The following is a 21,028-nucleotide window of genomic DNA, read 5'->3' as shown; positions in this document are numbered from 1 at the left end:
CCAGCTATCGCCTTTGCGGACACTTGTCCCGCACGTGGCCCAGCAGCCCACACCTGAAGCACTTGCCCTCACGCTGTTCACACTACCGTGGCAATGAGGGCCCCCACAAATAATACATCTCGCCGAGGACCGAATGTGGTAAGTCCCCGGAGCTCGGGATCGCGAGCGCGAACTTATCGAAGTTCGTTGGGAATTTGACTGACCATCATGTTCACTCACTGGCTGTCCTTTCCCCTTTTCCTTGTAGTATGCCTCGCGCTCCTCCCGCAGGGATTCCTCAACTTGTTCTATCCACAAGGCCCGATCCCGGACGTCGGCGAAAGTCTGCAACTTATGTGCAAGCACAGTCTTGCAAAGGTCTGGCCGAAGTCCACGCACAAGGCAGTCGGCCATGTCCTTGTCATCCCGCGCTACGTTCGGGACGCAACGCACGACACGGGAGAATTCCCGCTCGTATCGCCTCACAGTGCTGTTTACCTGCCACAGCTTCAGAAACCCTTCTGAAGCTTCCTCGCTTACCGTCGGGGAAGTGAACGGGGAATGCCAATTCCCGAACTTATCCCAGACCATAGGAGGGATACCAGGCAATCGGTTCCGTCAAATGCCTTTCCACCACACCTTTGCCGATTGTTTACAAGCAGCATACGGCTAGGTGTGCCCTTCCTCACTCTACAACGCATAGATCCCCAAAGGGAGTCTCGCTCTCGGTTCGTCACCAGCAGCTTGCCGGCACCGACCAATCACCAATTTCTTTAGGTAGGCGACATACCACCACGACTTATGCATGCTGGGTGACTCCTCTGACCTGCGTCCTGGTCTCTACTATACCAATATGTAAATAATAGTAAAAGACCACAAGCAAATGCATACAATTGCTCAAACTACTTCATGCTAGAATGTATGATTGCTTTAATTAAATCATACCTGCGGTAACATCACCAACAGCAGCAGGTCCCTCGACATGAGCCGCGTATCCAGGGCCGCTTGGCGCCTCCTGTGAATCCTCCGGCTGCTCGACCACCCCCAGCCCTCCAGACTGTGCCACAGGCTGCACATCCACCATCTGTCCCGAAGAGGTGAATGTCGACGCTGTCGGCGGGAGTCGTCCATCGTCCAAGGGGCAATCATACTTCATGTGGCCAGACTGCCCACAACGAAAACACCTTCCCTCTCGCAGTGCACACCGCCGCGCCTGGTGGGATCCTCCACAAATCACACACCCCGCAGATACGGCGGTAGCAGACGGGACTCCACCAAACTGTCGCTGAATCTCTGGGGCAGATGCAACTGACGGGGCAGGTGGCACTCCTTCCGCGCACTGACGGGCCATATGTCCCGCTCGACCACACTTGAAGCACCGCCCCGCCCGATCCCTACAATTCCCCGCGCGATGTCCTCCACCGCAGATCACGCACCGCATAGGTCCTTGTCTAATGGACCGCCGCTTTTGGTACTTCGGGGCCTTTTTGGAACTAGACTGTCTCCCCGAACCACCACGAGGTCGTTGCTTCACTCCACTCTCCTTGAACGCCTCGCGTTCCGGTCTCACTTCCCCAGCTGCCGCATCGAGTATCGTAGGACCTGAAGCCGCCAAAGGAACACTAGCCGGTAGGGGAAGCGCCGCCGCCTGAGCTACCAAAATGCTCACGCCCTCAGGCGCATCAGGCGCGCGAGCCGAGGGCGCGGGCGGACCATGGCCTTTAGTTGTCGTCACGGCCGTCGTCGCCACTTGTCGCTCCAAAAGCTCTTGGAGCCGCTCGATCTGACTTCCTTGGCGTTGAATCACGCCGATAAGCGTAGTCATCTGCGCTCGTAATTCTTGCACTTCTTCAGATCCAGACTGCTCGGGCACCTCGGGCGTTGGTGCGAGAGTGGGTCTAGTCACAGGGCGTCTCTTTGGTGCTATAGCTCCTGAAACGCAACAACTTGGTTAATCACCTTAACCTGTTAATCTCGTCGCAACTACTAGACAACGTGACTCGAATCAGGCGAAAGTCATACAAGGGTGCCTATTCTCATCACTAGGTTTCATGTTGTCGCGCGCCAACATGAACACACTGGGGAGAAATACACCCACCTGAGTCTACCTCTAATATCCGTCTTAGAGGTTTACAAAACTTGACCGCAATCAATTCAACTTCCGCCACAACCATAGTTCACGGTCACTCACCACCTAAACCTTAGGTTCACCGTCCTACGGGTCTCCTAGGTCCATCCTAAACTTCTCTCTTTACTTGCTCTTTATTGCTCTGATACCACTTTATCTATCACCGCCCCGCGACCGCTACCAATTTGGCTCGGCCGGGCGCGTCGAACAGACGCCGGACGGACAGCACCTGCCCCTGTCCGCCCAAAGCTAACAACGAGATTGGTACACAAGTTCCCAGGAAAATAACTGAAATACATACACAATCGATATACAAACGAGAGCACAATCAGTCAAAACGACCGGAAGGCAAGATACAATATAGAACATACAAGTAATATAAAGAGAGGAACATCTATCGACTTACATTCATTCAGCCTTCATAATACAATTTGATTATACATTGACTTTCCAAAACATAGTATAACTTACATCATCCCAAATAGCTCACATCCTATACATCATCTACTCTCAAAGCATATAAAGGTGACTCTAATAGAATACGAAGAGACTAATGCACACTAGGGCGCTTAGCCTTACACTCGCCGATCCTCGCCGTTGAACGTCAGCCGTCGCCCTGTATAAAATGGGAGTGAGAACCTACTTCTTAGTTTCACAGTGGTTCGGTCCGCCGACATCCGCCGATTCCCACTAGGCTCCAAGTTGGCACAGGAGTAGATAATCGATAGTAATGATAGATAAGGAAAACAGGTAAATGACAAAGGTAAAGCTACTCTACTATCCAATCATAATATATGAATGCATGTACAAATGAAGTAGTAGCAACTAACCTGTTCCAACATGTCCAAGAGGTGAGCTATTCATCGTTCAATCTAATCTCATTTATTTGTTTCATTCAATCTGCATGGCTTAAACCCGAAGGCTCGCTTACAGCTCACACGCTCATCTCGACACGTAGGGAGGAATATAACGTCATACTACGGACTCCCGAGACCGTCGGACGGGGCCAAATAGCATATCCCTTGTGACCAAAATAGGCAATCCCACGTGACCAACATGCTCGAGCGCGAGCATACTTAGTGGGGCTCCATCACAAATTTAAAGACAACCGTGAAACATGATCCAATACCTCTAAGCTCGAGATACCCTGTCCTCTGGTCACAATCATACATATAAGTCCATAGGTTATCATATACACTACGACTCACCATATGTCAACTCGTGTCCTTTTTTACTATCAACTAGATTCCTACCTCGTTTCTTTGAGCAAGTTTCCCCAATGCAATACCAATACATACTAATCCCGTCCACACTTATCATCTCATATATAGGTTCCACATCACATATAACAACGCTCAAACATGCTAGATATAAGCACTAAGCCCAAATATCATATTCAATTACACGAAGAACAGCAAGTATAAGGGACTCAAACGCATCATTATCACCTACCTAATCAAGATGTCAATATGCAATTTGATCAATATAAACTTAGACATAAAAGGGAGCCCGATTGCTTCGGGATGGACACCACCCACCTTTTATAGCGTTCCGATTGCTCGTCGTCACTCGCAATCGGCCTCCTGCGGCGCACGCCGCACGGCTCGACCCAACTCAAGCGCGACTGCCAAATGACCTCCTATCCGCGATCCGTCTGTTCTGGAGTTTATTCCCCGACACCACGATGCTACGATTCCATTTCCATGATTTTTGGAAGCTTTCGCCGCGAGCTGCGGCAATCTGTACCAAAATCGGCCTTTTCTTCGATATCTTTGTAACGGCTCGACGGATTGCCAAACCGTCACTTTCAACGCGTTCAGTGACCAATCAATTAGGTTTATATACAACCAATTTAGATCAAACCCACCTATTTGCAAAAATAGCATTTTGAGCCCTAGATTGCTACTATGCAAAAATCCACCATACGAACTCTAGATTCAAGATTTAAACATCTATTAAGCTTGCTAGAACACTAATCAAACCATTTCTAGAGCATTAGGATCAAACCCTAGAGATCTACCATTGTAGGGTTTGAAGCTTACCTTGTTAAGCTTGCTCTAATGGTGAGAGGAAGAAGAAGGTGATGATGGTGGTGAGGATCCTCTTCTTCTCCTCTCCTTTTTCCTCCTTTTCCTTCCTTCTCTTCTCCTCTTTCTTCTTCTTCTTCTTCACGTTGAGAGAGAGAGAGAGGTGGTGTTGGAGTGAGGGAAATGAGAGAAAGAGAGAAAGAACCCTCTCTATACACTCTCATAATGCCCAAAGTGCATTTAGGCCCCTCAACTTTTACTTTATTACATTGCCCCCGCGGGGGCCATTTTCGCGCTCGGGGACCGGTCCTTGCGATGAGAGACCGGTCCTTGGCTGAGAGACCGGTCCCCGAAGGTCCAGAACTCAGCCTCAAGGACTTAGCCAAATTTTCAGCATTTTCGCCCGTTTTCGTCCGTTTTCGCTCGTTTGACCTCCGATTCGTTTCAAATCGAACCGAGACTCTTCAAACATGTTTTCGAGCATGTTTTCATCATCTTTTCATCCACGCTAATGCCGGATTTAGCTCACGGCCCAACATGGCCTTTCGGCTCCGTTTTAGCGCCTACGCGCATCGAAACGCCCGAATGCTCCCAAACTTCACCGAACTTCACCGGAACCTTTCAAATGGTCTTCCAACCAAATGTACACCGTAACTTCATGATTTTAGAAGTCCGATACCTTACAGCATCAATCTTCTTCGGGTCAACTGCCACTCCCGCTGCTGAAATCACGTGGCCCAAAAAAGAAACCTCCCGAAGCCAAAACTCCACTTCTTCAACTTAGCATACAACTTCTTCTCGCTCAGAAGCTATAATACTATCCTCAAGTGCTCCTCATGCTCAACATCACTCCGGAAGTAAATCAGAATATCATCAATGAACACTACTACAAATCTATCCAAAAACAGCTTAAATACTCGATTCATCAAATCCATAAAAACGGCAGGGGCATTAGTCAATCCAAAAGGCATCACTGTGAACTCATAATGCCCGTACCGTGTCTGAAAAACTGTCTTGGGAACGTCCACAACCCTCACCCTCAGCTGCTGGTAACCTGACTGCCGATCAATCTTCAAGAAGATACAAGATCCTTGCAGCTGATCAAACAGATCATCAATGCACGGCAAAAGATACTTGTTCTTAATGGTTACTTTATTCAACTCCCGGTAATCCACACACAGTCTAAGTGAACCATCATTCTTCTTCACGAATAACACCGACGCTTCCCAAGGTGACACGTTGGGTCTCACATACCCCTTATCCATCAGATCCTGAAGTTGCGCCTTAAGCTCCCTCAAGCTCTGCCGATGCCATTCGGTATAGTGATTTTGAGATTGGCGCAGTTCCAGGAACCATGTCAATCACAAACTCAATCTCTCTATTCGGCGGCATAGTCGTCAGCTCCGGAGGAAAAACATCTGGGAACTCGCGAACTACAGGGATATCCTCGAGTCCTGGTGCCGCCGTAGGCACCTCTACTACCGTCGCCAGGAAGGCGATGCATCCTCCACTCATCATCTGCCTAGCCCTCCCTGAAGAAATCCAAGTAATGAATAGCATACTCTTGCAGCCTCTAAAAGTGAACTCCTCCTAGTCTGGCTCGTAGAACGTCACTGTCCTAGCTCCACAATCGATCGTTGCATAGTACCGAGCCAACCAATTCATGCCAAGCACTACATCAAAATTTTGTAACTACCCCAAGACCAACAGGTCTGCAAGCATAATCCAAGATCCCAACTGTACTAGACAAGCCCAACAACACTCCGCCACATCTAAAACATGGTCGGAAATCTGCACCTCTTGTGCATGTACCAGTGGCTCTATTTCTAGTCCATGGAATGATACAAATGCTCGACTAATAAAAGAATGCAATGCACCGGTATCAAATAATACAAGAGCTATAATGCCAGAAATCAAAATGATACCTGCCACCACACGGTCTGCTGTCGTGGAGTCCTCAACCTAAACTACATACACCCTGCCACTCGATGCCTGCTGTCACTACTCACTCTACCGCGACACTGAAGCCCTGTCAGCCTGGCTATAGCTCGGTGGTGATCCAAAGGTCTGCTGAGGTACTTGGGGGACCGACACCGTCGAAGGTACTGGTGATGCTGCTCGGGGACAAGCTGCCCGCAAGTGCCCTGGCTGACCACATCCAAAACACCGGCCCTCTCTTTGCTCACAGTATCGAGGCCAGTGTGGTCCTCCACAAATGACGCACTGCGGAATCCCCTGCTGTTGTCGCTGCTGACGAGATCCACCAGACCGCTATTGCCCCGAAGACCCATGACCTTGAGAGAGTGATCGTGGAGGCCTCGGTCGACGCTTGCCACTGGCCTGTCCTCCGTCATCTAGAATCGGACGCTTCCTGTCCTGAGTCTGCCCCGGCACCGTCTCCCGCTCACGGACCGATACAGCTCCTCGCTCAACCCATAACGCCTGCTCAATCGATGCGTCCAAGGTCCGCAACCTCAGCGCCTGTACCAACACAAAAATCTCTGGCCTCAAGCCTCTCTCGTGCAGGTAGACCTTTTGGGCTTCATCCCTTGCGACAAATGGCACACAGTTCAAAAGCCTGGTAAATTCCCGAGTATACTCCTATACTGACTGCTCCCCTTGCTGAAGCTTCTTCAGGTCCTCCTCGAGTTTCTGCTTTACGCTGTTTGGGAAATAGACCCTGTACAGCATCCCACGAAACTCGTCCTACTTCATCTCTAGGGTATCCAAACCTCGATTCTGTCGTATCCTTCTCCACTAGGCATGCGCATCACCTGCCAAACAATGCACTGCCAGATGTACCTGCTCTCGCTTCAGTATAATAAGATCCTCAAACAACTTCTCCATCGCACTCACCCACGTCTCTACAATCCAAGGCTCTGTGCAACTACCATCGAAGTGCGGCGGATCAAACCGACAAAAACGAGCGAGCCTCTCTGTCATCCGCTCCTGCTCGACCTCTGACATCTGCGGCGCCTCTCCAGTAGGTGCAACTGATGTTGTAGGAGATGTCGCCGGTGGGCGTGCAGCTGTGGCTGGTGCGGCCACTGGGGTAGTCACAGGTGGCGCCTGCTGCTCTGATGCTCCCGGCGCAGCCCTCGACTGCTGAGTAAAGGCCTCGCACATTCTCTGCAACAACGCACCCTACTGCCTAGTGTAATGACCCAGCCCACTAGCAAGAATAACTCGTTGGGCCCAACCACCGACCCAAAATGCTTAAGCCCAGTTATTATTACTAGTGTCTAAGTCTCTTATATACCCAATCACATCCCCATTCCTATCCGATGTGGGATTATTGGGGTGTGATAGACTCTCCCGTTAAGGCCCTTACGTCCTCGTCAGTCCAATCACACACACAGACTAAGATCACCAGGCGATGTGAGACTCGTCTCGCTAGTCTTGTCATCTAGATCCTGGCATAGCCGGTCACCTTGTCATACAGACGCCGGCATAGCCTATCACCTTATCTTTCAGACCCTGACTCAGCCGAGACTGGCCACACATTTCCGGCTGGTGATTGGCTCTAATACCAAATGTAACAACCCAGCCCACTGGCAACAATAACTCGCTGGGCCCAACCACCGGCCCAAAATACTTAAGCCCAGTTATTATTATTAGTGTCTAAGTCTCTTATATACCCAATCACATCTCCATTCCTATCCGATATGGGATTATTGGGGTGTGACACCTAGTCACCTCAGTCAAGGCAGCCAATTGCTTTTTCAAATTCGCGGGTGCACTCGGTCCTGCCTGCTCTGGCATCTTTGATGGCGCGGAGCGATCCCGAGTCGACGATCGACCTCAACGTCAATACGGTCTCATGACGAATTGAAACCAAAACAAGGGTCAGATACAAAACACAAACAACTCTCGACCCAATCAAGCAAAAGTCTAAAAGACCGCCCCTGTTCCTCCTCAAAATTATGCCGTCTGCAGCCGACATAATTTTTTTGGCAGAAACAAACACTCCTTCAAACACTCCCTCTACTCTAGAAGGAGTTAAAACAACTCAATTGCTGAATTTCACGATAAGTCACGCCTCTTGCGTCTTACCTTCCTAAGATCTGCCAAACCTAGGGTTTTCTAGGTCCCAACGACTTAATTCTAAGCTCTGATACCTACTTAATCTGTCAGGCCCCGGATGACCACGTTTTCCTGGGCACGCCAACAGACCCGCTGTATACATAGAAATTTTTCGTGTATACAAAATAATAGCTGTACCTATAACAAAATATAGCTACACAAGAGGTAAATAGCTGCTATAAATAAAACATGTGTATAAAGACATAAAGGGTCCACTGTACATACAGAAGCCACGGAACCAACTCGCCTCAGCGAGTACAACAACATAACAGTATGCACATAAAACCACAAAACTAACTCTGATGGATGCTTCTCTAGCAAAAGACCAGGGATGGAAGGGATCTAACCAGCGACTCTCTTACGACGGTCGCAATCAGCAACAGCAGCAGCCGTAGGCGAAGGCTCTGCAAAAACATGCCGACAATATCACAGTATGTACAAGAAAAATCCAAAACTACCTCTGGAAGGTACTCCTCTAGTACTGCAGCAAGGATGGAAGGGATCTAGCTCGCGGCTCCCTTACCGTGGTCAAAATCAGCAATAGCAGCAGTCGCAGACGAAGGCTCTTCAAAATGTAGCAACAACTGGGTGTAAGAACTACTGCAAAATAAAGTAGTCCTCAGTGGGTACTGTCATCGACCCCAACGGCCTACCCACTAAGTTTACAGGAGGATATGCAAAGGATAGTAAGGAAAGCTGGAAAGAACTCTACAACTACATGCCACTATACTATTGCTAACCAACACAGGCTATCTGTAGCCATGGACATGCATCACACTGACCCAATCTCACAAGAGCTACCTAAATGGACCCACCCTATCTGTAGCCAAGCTATACCGTACACCACCTACGGGGATGGCCGATCCAAGTACACTGTGCAAACAGGACTGCTGCGACATCAACGCAAGTAAAGCCTGACTCCGACGCGGCACTCGTGGGAGCGACCCAACCGAGAATGCAAGCGTGTCTCTGTCGAGCTCAATCAGGCTCACACAGTCTATAATCAACGCAAATGGGTCAAACTGGTCTAACAACCAAACGTCACGTGCCCTCAGCACAATCTGAAACAAGATGTAAACATCCGGATCCACCGTCAACCCCGACGGCACTCAACAATATAGAACAATTTAAACACTACTGTAAAACAAGCTCGGCCCCTCAGCACGAGCGTAACCTCAACCTACACTAATCTGAGTATCCACTACGCACTAACAGCGGTGATACAAAAGAATAACAGCTCCTGAAGTTAAATATGGTACTTTTCGAAAAGTGGCAGTGTAGGTTTAACGAGTTTTCTCCTAAGTCAAATCCCAATTCAACATATAACAAATATTCTAACATTAAGGCTTCAAATTCAGATTTCATATAAACATGCAAATCTATGAATTCGAGTTACTAAACATGATGAACAAAGCCAAGAATACAAACTGACAACTCTATGACTTAGAAGGAAATCTGACGATTTCGGTAAACATTAACCCACCTCGAACGCTCGTCCAACACCGGCTAGAAATCGAAGAAAGAAACCGCGCACTAGCTCGACCTCAAGCAGCTCAACCAAAAGCGACCACGGCACACGAGCAAAACCTCCAAGACGACGAAAAGGAAGATCAATTCGTACCTCCAACGACTATACTGGGACCACCCGCGCGCTCAATCGACCCTCCTACGATCAACTCCAACCAGCTAGGGAGAGGGAAGAAGAAAAGAAGCTAACAGCCTTCTCCAAGCTTTTTATGCATATAAATAGGCTGTGGGTCGGTTGGAATGAACGATGCAGCAAAATGACCAAAAAATCCCTTACCAACTCACTTTGCTGCCTGGAGTACCGGTACTCAACTTGGGTACCGGTACTCGGCACTCAACCAGCAATCCCGGACGCTGGGTACCGGTACTAGCCCGATGCAGTACCGGTACTCAGTCCCAGTAACGGTACTCACCAATAGGTACCGGTACTCAGCATCAAACTACACAAACCCGAGAGTATTCAGTTCTGTAATTCCTCTCGGGTACCGGTACTCCTCCCGGGTATCGGTACTGAACACTGAAATCCTGCACTTTGCAGATTTCAGTATCTGAACTCCACTCTCGCACTGCGCCGAGTCCGTTTTGCGTCTAATTCGCGCCAAAATGACTCCGACTTATTCCGACACCCACCAGACGTGTCGACAAACTACAGATGCTGAAGTCTCGTAGACAACCCAACACCAGGGACACTACAAATAATTTAATATGTTTATCTATATACTAATATTTATATTGATCAACCATTAATATTTTTATTAATGTAATTATTTTTTTTACTAGTTATCTAACTAAAATAATTTACCAACTAATTCAAAAATTAACTTATTTTTTATATTTAATTAATTAATTAATATATTTTTATTATCTTATACAATATTCATAGCTAATAGATTTATTAATTTATTAAATTATTTTTAGTAATGTTATGATGTTAATTAATTAGATAAAAATTATAGCTGTTATTCATGTTGTTCCAATTTAATCATACAAATACTATTTATCTTATTTCTATGAACAACTCGATTTTCATTCAAATATAAAATTGGTTTAATTTCTGCTTATATCTGAATTTTGTAGCTATTTCTGAAATATGCCGTCTTATTTATACCCGAATCAAACTCAACCAAAAGGTATATTGATTTGGATCTGCCCGTCTCACCAACTAATAAATTGGCACCTCACAAGTTAGATATACTGCAACAAATACATAGTATCCAATTGCTTAGTAAATCTCCAAGTAGGCCAAATTGGACTTAATTATATATATAGAATTGAGCTCCTATGCTTTTAAAAGTACCAAGACATTAGTGGTTGTAAGTTTTTAGCCTTTAGATTAAAAAATATGTGGTTAGGATGATGTGGGCCCCCTAGGGTTGAGTGGGTGGTTGGTTGAATAGTATAATCTAACGGGTGTAAATGATCAATAGTGCTGATCTAACGGTTAAAAACCTACAAGCACAAAGTGATTGGTGCTTTTACAAGCACCATAGCCGGACTCTCTCTCTCTCTCTCTCTCTCTATTCTTTCTCTTTATATTATATTATAGGCTTGGCTACTATCTATTAACTGGATAGGGAGACTTGTCTATAAATTTTCTTGTGATGGATGGCGATGCATTATCGGGCATTGAGTATGATCTATAGTTTTGCGATATCTAGAACTAAATTTCATGAAATTTTGTAAAGATTATTTAACATGGTGTATCAGTAGTGTGTAAATCGACAATTTTTTTACGGGCCTTTGTATGTAGGTTTTTTGTTTAACGGTCTGTATAGTAATCAATTGCTTGTTTTTTATTAGAATTTTTATACTTATTAAATAGTTTTGTATCTTGATTTGATTGGAAGTCTATAGGATTGGGACCCTGGTCTATAGTTGATTTGATGATTCGGAAGTTATGCATAATCCAGGCACCGTAAGTTGATTACATTAGAAGTTTGAATAATTTTGTATTATTTAAAATCATTATCATTTATCGTTAAGATGTTGAAATGAAGATGGTCTTAATGAATACTTATTAATAGATGCTTAGACTTTCGGGTCGTAATCAGATGGGATCAACTTATTCTAAATAGTATAGAATTTTCTATGGCAATTCAGCATTTGGATTTGCTCTAAGGATTTAAAAGAAAGCTCTTTAGGCTCTGTTAAAATTGTAATTTTACGAACCTTTGTCACCATGTAAACCAATTATCAAAATTTATGAAATTTAGTTTTGATTTTCAACTCTCTAGATTCATTCACGGCTCCGATCATCGATTTGATCTTGATATCAGGAACAATTGATAGGACAGTGCTCTATCTATTAATAGGTAGTGCTTAGCTCTTATTTAGTTATATATATATATGAGAGGAAGACGATGGTTTGAGAGAGAGAGAGAGCAGAGATGAGGAGAAGTTGACAAATTGAGTAGAATATCGTATAAACGAGCGTTTTGCTACGATTTGTTTCGTGATAGAATTCAAATTGACGATCGGTCGTTGAAACATGAATCGTAGACCCTTGAGTGTTTAGATCGATTTTCAAATCTGTTTCGGGAAGATATTTGGCCTAATGATCAAAGGATTTCAAAATTATGTTTTAAAATGGTCGATAAGAGGGGTCGTTTTTCGTTTACGGGTAAAAGTATAATCAATTGAATTTTTTCGTTAGAATTGGTTAATACTATTTAAAAACATCTATACTATTGATCTTGGATTACAGGATCTCATATTTTTTAGAGTATTTATTTAGCAGTCATTTTTTCTGTTCACGTTGATGGATAAGGACAATATGAAGTGCTCGTGAAATTTATTTCTAGTAGTTTAATTGGTTTAGATATATTTATGAGCGTGTGTTGGATCGTCATTTGGAAGCTCTTATATCGAATAAAGTCGGTAGTAAAGTCTGTTACTACCGATGTATTTAGCTCATTATTATTAGTATTATAATATTATATTAGTATATTATAGAGTAGGGCTGCTGGCGTGTAAAGAGACAGCAAAGCCCTTGCTATTAAGCTCACACCATCTACATAGATGGTTGCTGAGATTAAGGTGGCTTTTAAAAGGGGAAACCCGGCAGGTTTAGATGGTTAGATTTAAGGCGTTTTTCTTTCTTTTTTTTTTTGTCTTTTTGTTTTTTTCCTTTTTCTCTAGTCTTCCGGCTATCTCCCTCCGGTACAGTGAATGCTTCACTTTCTTTCTCCCATCTTTCCTTTCCCTCTCTGGGGATGTGGGCTCCTGTATTTGGGCCGCCCGGAGACCCGGAGAAGGGGGAGGAGGGGAGGAGGGGAGTGAGGGAGGGGGAGGAGGAGGAGAGGGGGAGGAGGAGGAGGGTTTAGAGGAGGCGTAGGTGTTGCGGCGAGGGAGAGCAGCGCGCGCTAGGATATTGGGAGAGTCTTGGGGGAGTTCGGAGCGGGCAGGCGATGAGACGCTGGAGAGTGCGGACGCGTCGGAGAGATGATCTATAGTGAAATTTTTTTTTTTTTAATCGGGTTTCCCCTGTTCTTTAGCTACCAAGACAACGTTTGGTTTGTGTTTTTAAAGTTTTTTTTTTCTTTTTTTTTTTTCTTTTTTTTTTTGATTGGTGGGAAACATGGTTGAAGAGAACGGTTATTGATTTGGTGGCACCGAACTGCTGTTGATGTTATTTGATCATAATTTCTCGTTTACTATTTTCTTAAAATTGCGTTTGAATACACATTAGTTCTATTTCAATAAATATTTAATCAGAACCAAATAGATTTATTTGGGATTAAATTTAGTTGACTTTAAATAAATCTAATAACCATTTTGTTTGAGTTTTTTATCATGACTTGGTGAAGAATTTCGATTTTTGATTTGTAGAAATGGTTGAAGTTGAAGTGGTTTGCGGACGTTCTCAAATTCTCAACAACAAGTTGCGACATTTGCTAAGATTTGTTCTGCTCAGCTTCGAAGTATATTGGATAAATGGTATATGCTTTATTTGCTTTCGGTAAGTCGAGGCAAATAACGAAGTTAATCCGGAGAATTTATCTTTCTTGTTGTTTGGTTGGGAATGTGATATTCCATTCGTCACTTCTGCAAAGAAAGGAAATGTCACTGATTCTATTTGTTTTTATCTTGCTTAGCGATATGACTTAGACAGCAAATTATTCGTAAAATCTTTTTCTCTTTCTTTTTTGTTCGGAGGTTTATGGTTGGGTTGGGGGTTCGGCTGAAATGTGCGGCGGGTGGGGGGGGGGCGATAATGAGGTCGGCGGCGGGGTCGGGGTGTTGCTGCAGAGATGGTCGCGCGCCGAGTGGGGGGGAGGTGCTTGTCGGAGTCATCGGCGGGCGTCAGTACGGGCAGCTCATGTTCAGGAGAGGAGAGGGAGAGAGATTGGGGAGAGAGAGGAGGTGAAGATTCCTATAGGGGGAGATGTGAGAGAAGACGGAGAAAGAAAAAAGAAAAGACAAAAAAGAGGAGAGGAGAAGTTCGTTAATCTACCATCTAACTGTGGGTTCCTGTTAAAAGGGGAGCGGCACGGCCATTTCATCTAGCTCATCTATTTGATGGTTGGTGGTGTTAATAGCATAGGGGCTGCTGTGCTTTAAGCGCAGCCCTACTCTTATTATTATTACTATTATATTATTATTATTATATATATTATATTTATATATTTATAGATATTATTGGTCTATGTTTTAAAAGTACAAGTTATGCCGGTACTTTTGTAGTTTTTAGCGTTGGATTGATGAATGTGCGGTTAGATGTGAGGGCCCACTAGGTTGAGGTTGGTTGGTTTGAATAGTATAATATAACGGTTATAAATTATTTTTAGAGGAGTAGAGTTCTACGGAAAATTTAAAGTACACATGCGGTGCTTTTATAAGACTATAGCTGGATATAGTATTTATAATATTTATTACTATATAAAATATATTATTATATAATTTGATATATAAAAGACTGAGGTACAAAGTGGTGACAGCTGTGTTCATGCCCATGCAGAGTAGGTACTTTGTTGTTTCTTTTGTACTGTCAGAGATCAGTCATCTCATGTGTTTGTCCTGCTAGCCTTTGGTGTATAGTATTGATATAATAATATTACAAAAATCACTAGTAGGAGTGAAACCAAAATAGGTTGTATATTTTGAGCACTCTCATTCTAGAATTTATAAAATTTTCTAAATTTTTAGCATTTTTTAAATATTTTTGACAAAATAAGGGTCATTTTTTTTGGTCATTGGATGAGCGATGCAGGATGGGCATTCCCTTTTGGGATGTAAAGATAACAGTGTTCTGACATTGAGGGTAACTTACACTTCTGGGCCTCAAACCATGAGGGGAGTGAGATCGTAGTTCTCAAATTTGAATTTATTATAATTTTTTATTTTAATTTTTTAAATTATTACAATCAAGCCTCGTAACTCAATTTAGTTATCTAAATATTGATGCGTTATTGATATAGAAGTGATATAAAATTATTGTGATGATTGATGTGATAATAATTAAGATTTTATACTACTTTTATATTAATAATTTATCAATAATTTGTCAAATAGTTAAATTGGGTTGTGAAACTTTGATTTCAATAGTTTAGCATGTTTAGGTCAGAAATTATAATAGAGTAAAATTTGTGGACTGAAGTGTCACACGCCTCGTAGTTTGAGGACCGAAAGAGTAATTTACCCTAATATAAATAAATTAACATCCACATCAAACCCTCTATCTTTAAGGAGGTCGAGGAACATTGATTTTAAATTCTCTTCTCACATAAAAGAAGAGAAGTACTCTAATAAGTAGCTGGGTTGGTTCTTTGAATTTGAAATTGCAATATTGGTGTAATTGTGGGCAAGTTAAAAAATTAAGAATTTATCTGGACTAATATTAAGACTAAATGAATAGTATTTATTTTAATTTTCTAGTTATTAAATCAATACTATTTCAGCTACTATCACTTAATTCTAGTCATCCCAAGAGCAAAAGAATAAATAGTAAATACTATTCTTTTACCATTAAAAGTTATCGAGCTTCTCATTCCTGAATAATATATTTACTTGGTTTATACAGTTATAGTTAAATGTTACGGTTAAACCAGCAAATTAACGAAAGCGCAAGGGCTGCATTTTAATTTACACACACTAAAAATAGCAAAAAATGTACTAAATGGATAGAGTGGTTCCATCCTAATTGTAATGTTATTATATCATTAGCCTAAATACTCGCGCTTCGCAGCGACAAAAGTTTCCAATTTTATATTTTCTATACATTATTATTATTTAAGTATTTGCATTACAGGTATGAAAATAAATTATAATTGTTTAGAAATAAAAAAATATATGGTAAGCTTCTGAGCTATAGGTAATTTTGAATAGGTACGTAGAACTTTCTTAATCAACACCTTGTTTTTATTTGATTTTATTTTAAACCGAACTATTTTAGTAATTAAGTTAAAAATGTATCCAGTTTAATAGTTCTTCCATAGTTATTCTATTTTTATTTGCTAGAAATAAATTAAAAAATTTTAATGTAAGGTAAGTTAAAGTTGAGGGCTCCATTTCAAATTGAGGAATAGTGGAGGGGGCCTTCGATCACTTTGCTTTTTGCCTCCATATAAATTGAGAATGCATGCGTACTATAATTATCTAGAAGCTTTGTCCACTACATCACCTATGGACCATGGATATTATTATCTCTAGACCTTTCCAATTTTATTTTAAATAATCATCTGTTGAAAATTAATTTTTTTAGATAAAACGCACAATATAAATGTTTTTTTAGATTTGTTTTCTCTTTAAAAGAGTGGATTACTTTATTTTTGTTGTATATCTAAATAAAAAGACAAAAGTGGGGGTAAATTATCTCCTGGAAAGTAAGCGTTGTGACGGTCAAGTTAGGATATTTTTTTTCCGATCTTCTTAATTTGTCAATAACGAATGAATTTATGTTAGTTAATCTATGCTACTTACAACGATGAAATATGGGTCTTTTTGTGTTTTCCTTTTTTTCTTAGTATTCTGAGGAAAAATATTGGTCAAATCATTTTTTTTTTTTTTCAATTTTTCAATTATTTTCTTTTTTCTTTTTTCTTTTTTTGTCAATTGAGTTTTCAATCTTCACCATTTATTTGGGTCCTTATCGTCCTTAATTCCGTTTATTTGCTAATTAGACTTGGTCAATGTTTGAAAGAGAAATTTTTCCTTCCCCGCAAAGACTCTCTGACCGGTCTTCTTCTTCCCTTCCGCATTATTCTTCTTCTTCTTCTTCTTCTTCTTATTCATATCATCTTCTTCTACTTCTTTCTTCTTCTCTACTCTTCCCCCTTATCTTCTTCTTTTTCTTTTTGGTTCTTCACTCTTCCTCTCATCTGCTTCCTCTTTCTTTTTTGAAAAAACTTTAATATCATCTCTGTGGTTTCACACTTTCTTACTTTAGCACCCAGTGGCTTAAAGTATATTAATTTAGTGCCATATGATTTTATTTTTATCTTTTTATTATTAATTTCACTAATTTTTTTATTAAATTAGTGACAAAGTTAAAACTAAAGAAAATTAAAATGAATATTCAATAAACCTAAATGGCGTACCTGAAGATTTTTTTTGTATATAATTTAACAAAATATTAACGGAGAAGCTGACGAAAAGATAAAAATGAAACCACAAGATACTAACTTGATACACTTTAAATCATTAGAGTACTAAACTGAGAGAGTATGAAATCAAATAAATAATATTTGAAGTTTACTCTTTTTTTTTTTTTTCTTTTTTTTTTTTTGTACTTCTTCTTTTTTTTCTTTTTTCTTTTTTTTTTTTTGTACTTCTTCTTTTTTCTCCTCCTTGTCATCTTTTTTTTTTTTTCGACTAATGGTGTAATTGACCGGTCAAAAGTGCCAAGCTAATAGTATAGAACAGAAAGCATGGAAGCAACATGGATAAAGCTTCAAGGTAAGAAGGGAGTAGTTCATATGCCCATCTTTTTTTTTTCTTTCTTTTTTTTTTTTTTGTTGAAAAACGGTAGCATGCTAAATGCTTCATTCAATAAGAGTATGAACCAGACTACATTAGTAAGGCAACAGGGCCTCGGAGAGAGAGAGAGAGAGAGAGAGAGAGAAACAACAAATGGCAGAGCTCCCCTAAAAACAAGAAAAGAAAAGAAATCTCAAAATAAAAATAAAATCTACAGCTTGTGAATTGTGATATATCAACTGCCTTTAGTTACAGTGATTTTTCCAAAGCTACCTTAGTTTATTTGTCACGCCCCGGGGTCCCTTTAGGTTAAAAACACAGCGAAAAAAAATTTTTTTTTTTTTTTTTTGGCAAACCTGACCCCAGGGTATGCCAGATCCGCCACAAATACAGGGAATCCACTGTTCACACGGACAGAGTCTCCCCTGTATTTGCACGGCGTCGCACAAGTACAAGAGTATAGCCAGGAAACAACCACAACCAAATGAATATAAAGATAACTATACATTCATACACTCACCATTCACATCACAGTTTTACATTCAGTGTTTAAATAGAAATTCACGAAAATTCTTTTGAAATCTGTTCCCTACACGGAAACCTTTATTCTTTAAGAAACGCTACCACGAGGGGTAGAAAACCTTTTATTTCAAGAAAACACAATTCCTTTATTATATTCTAAAACCAACTGAAAACTCAGATATTCAAATAATAAAACAAAACTGAACCATGTAAACCGACTAAGCTATATATATCCACAGAAATAAAAAGGGTAATAGCTAAATCGAAATAACCTGGGTCGGAAGCTCTATCGACCGCTACACACGTACCTCACGACTCGTCCCACTACTCAACGCCCGCGATACCTGAAAAATGGTGGGGGAGGTGAGAACATGTAAACATGTCTCCCCTCCCAGTGGGTACCGCAAGCCGAAAAAGGCGAGGAGTACTCACCGGATCAGAAAGAACTATACAACAACATGGGTCAGTGGAAATGAACAAGGTAATAAGCAGATATACAATAGCGATAAACTGAAAGGAAGTAAGAACTATACTGAATAAACGGCTACCGCTACTGTAACTGGAACAGAAAGCATACATGAATATCTACTATAGTAGCAAGACAACTATAAAGTAAGATCTGTAAGTATGCATGCAACGACTGCTACTATAAACATATGCGTCAATGGAACAATCAGTCCAAAAGTACCCAATCTGAAACCAATGCTCTCTTGGTCAGCACCGCAGACCTCAAGCCAATGCCCTGGAGGTCCGCACCGCAACACCTCCCGACAGTACCACTGCCGCTCTAACATGCATATAACCCCTCTAGGGCTCACGGGTTGTCACCATTCAACCACTTTTTCGGAAAAGAACACTCCTTGCGGTGGATCAGACCGCCAGTGTTCGTGAAATGCGACGAGTATCGGGCGATCAATGCAATATGCTCAATGATCAACCGTCGGCAACCAGCCGACAATCCTGCCCCCCAGGGCCCATCGACCGCATGGGTCATCAACTGTAAAGAAGCACAAGAACCGACCACTCAGGTCAACTAGGATATGAAACTCGACCAATCATGTCACAAGTATAGGATATGAAACTCGACCAATCATGACACAAATACTGAATACTAGAATCGATCGACTAGATCGCTAATCTCACAGATAATCACGAAATGGCTCTACTCTAAACATGACACAGGATATGCAGAATAGCTAAGTAGAGCAATAAAGAAATATGGTATAACTACTCTACTCCTACTCATGATATAAAGAGAACAACCGAGTAGAGTGTAAGTGAACAACATGGTGCTAGGCTCAACACTATATATCAAGATATATATATACTAGATAATAACGAAAGGGCAAAGGTAAGAAACCATCACCGAGCGTGTACCACTGTACCGATGTCGGATCGAAGTACCCACCTGTACAACTGTTATATATCATTTAATTATAAATATATGAATAATATATCGGCTTAAAAACTAGGGCTTAAAAATTAACCACTTGCATAATATAGGCATATTTAATGTATAGGCTTATTAATGGCTTGGGCAAAAAATCGGCATAAAAAGTTGCTTAAATTTTTAATTTTTTGCTTAAAATAGGCTTAATATAGGCATGGCTTAAAAACGGCTTAGGCTTAATTGATTGATACCAACACTCTCGATCACCAAACAATAAACACCCAATCTGTGATTGGGTCCCCTGGGAGGAATCCAGGACAACTGCAAGAAAACGTCAGTCCTCTGTCTGCGCNGCCTCGGAGAGAGAGAGAGAGAGAGAGAGAGAGAGAGAGAGAGAGAGAGAAACAACAAATGGCAGAGCTCCGCTAAAAACAAGAAAAGAAAAGAAATCTCAAAATAAAAATAAAATCTATAGCTTGTGAATTGTGATATATCAACTGCCTTTAGTTACAGTGATTTTTCCAAAGCTATCTTAGTTTATTGATTTCACTTAGGGTGCAGTCTATATTATTTTTCAAATTCTGAAATATTTTGCTATTTCTCTCTAGTCATACAAGCCACCAGACCACTGTAAGCGTCAAAAGGCTTTTCCTCCAGTTTGAATTATCCATCTGCATTCTACATGCTTCTCAAAGATCCCTAGTCATCGTGTTGCTTAAAATAGCATCAGGATTAGATAGGAGACAGAGGAGCAAAAATTTGACACAAACACACTTTATGAATAGGTGATCTATGTCTCAAATTCAACAGCACAGAGCACACAATTTTATTTCCCAAGCCAACACCTTTTTTATAGATTATCAGCAATAAATACATTTTTTCTCAATACAAGCCAAACAAAGATCTTAATTTTCTCTAGTAGCTTCAGCTTCCAAATCTAGAAGGTGGTTCGGTCTATAACTCCACCATACTTAAGAAAATTAAAAAGCGATTTAACTGAGAATTGTTGTGAGTAGGTCCATCTCCATTTGGCCAAGTCTTGTCCATCATTCACAACTATGCCTATGAGTAATCCTTTCAAGTCATCCATCATATCTCTCTCCTCTGGGACGAGGGGCCACATAGCCTCTTAGAATCGTATCCCATTTCCATCCTCCTCTTGTAAAGCAGTCTTTCACCCAATAGCTTTTGCATCGAATACGGTCGTACACAGTAGGGAAGGATGTTCACAGCGAGCAATCACCACACCATATATTTGACCAAAAATCAGTCCATTTTTTGCTTCCCAACGTGAACGTCACCCCGCATTTAAAAATATTTCTCGTTTGTAGAACACCTTTCCACCATTGTGAGAATGGCCGAAAACTTGATCCTTCTCTAATTCTCCTTCAATAATACAGTGCCTTAATCAACTTTTCCATTGAAGTTTTGGTTCCGTTAAAAATCTCCACCACCATT

This window comes from Ananas comosus, linkage group 1 (assembly GCF_001540865.1).
Source record: "Ananas comosus cultivar F153 linkage group 1, ASM154086v1, whole genome shotgun sequence".
Taxonomy (NCBI): Eukaryota; Viridiplantae; Streptophyta; class Magnoliopsida; order Poales; family Bromeliaceae; genus Ananas; species Ananas comosus.
Note: the sequence above shows the minus strand (reverse complement) of the source record.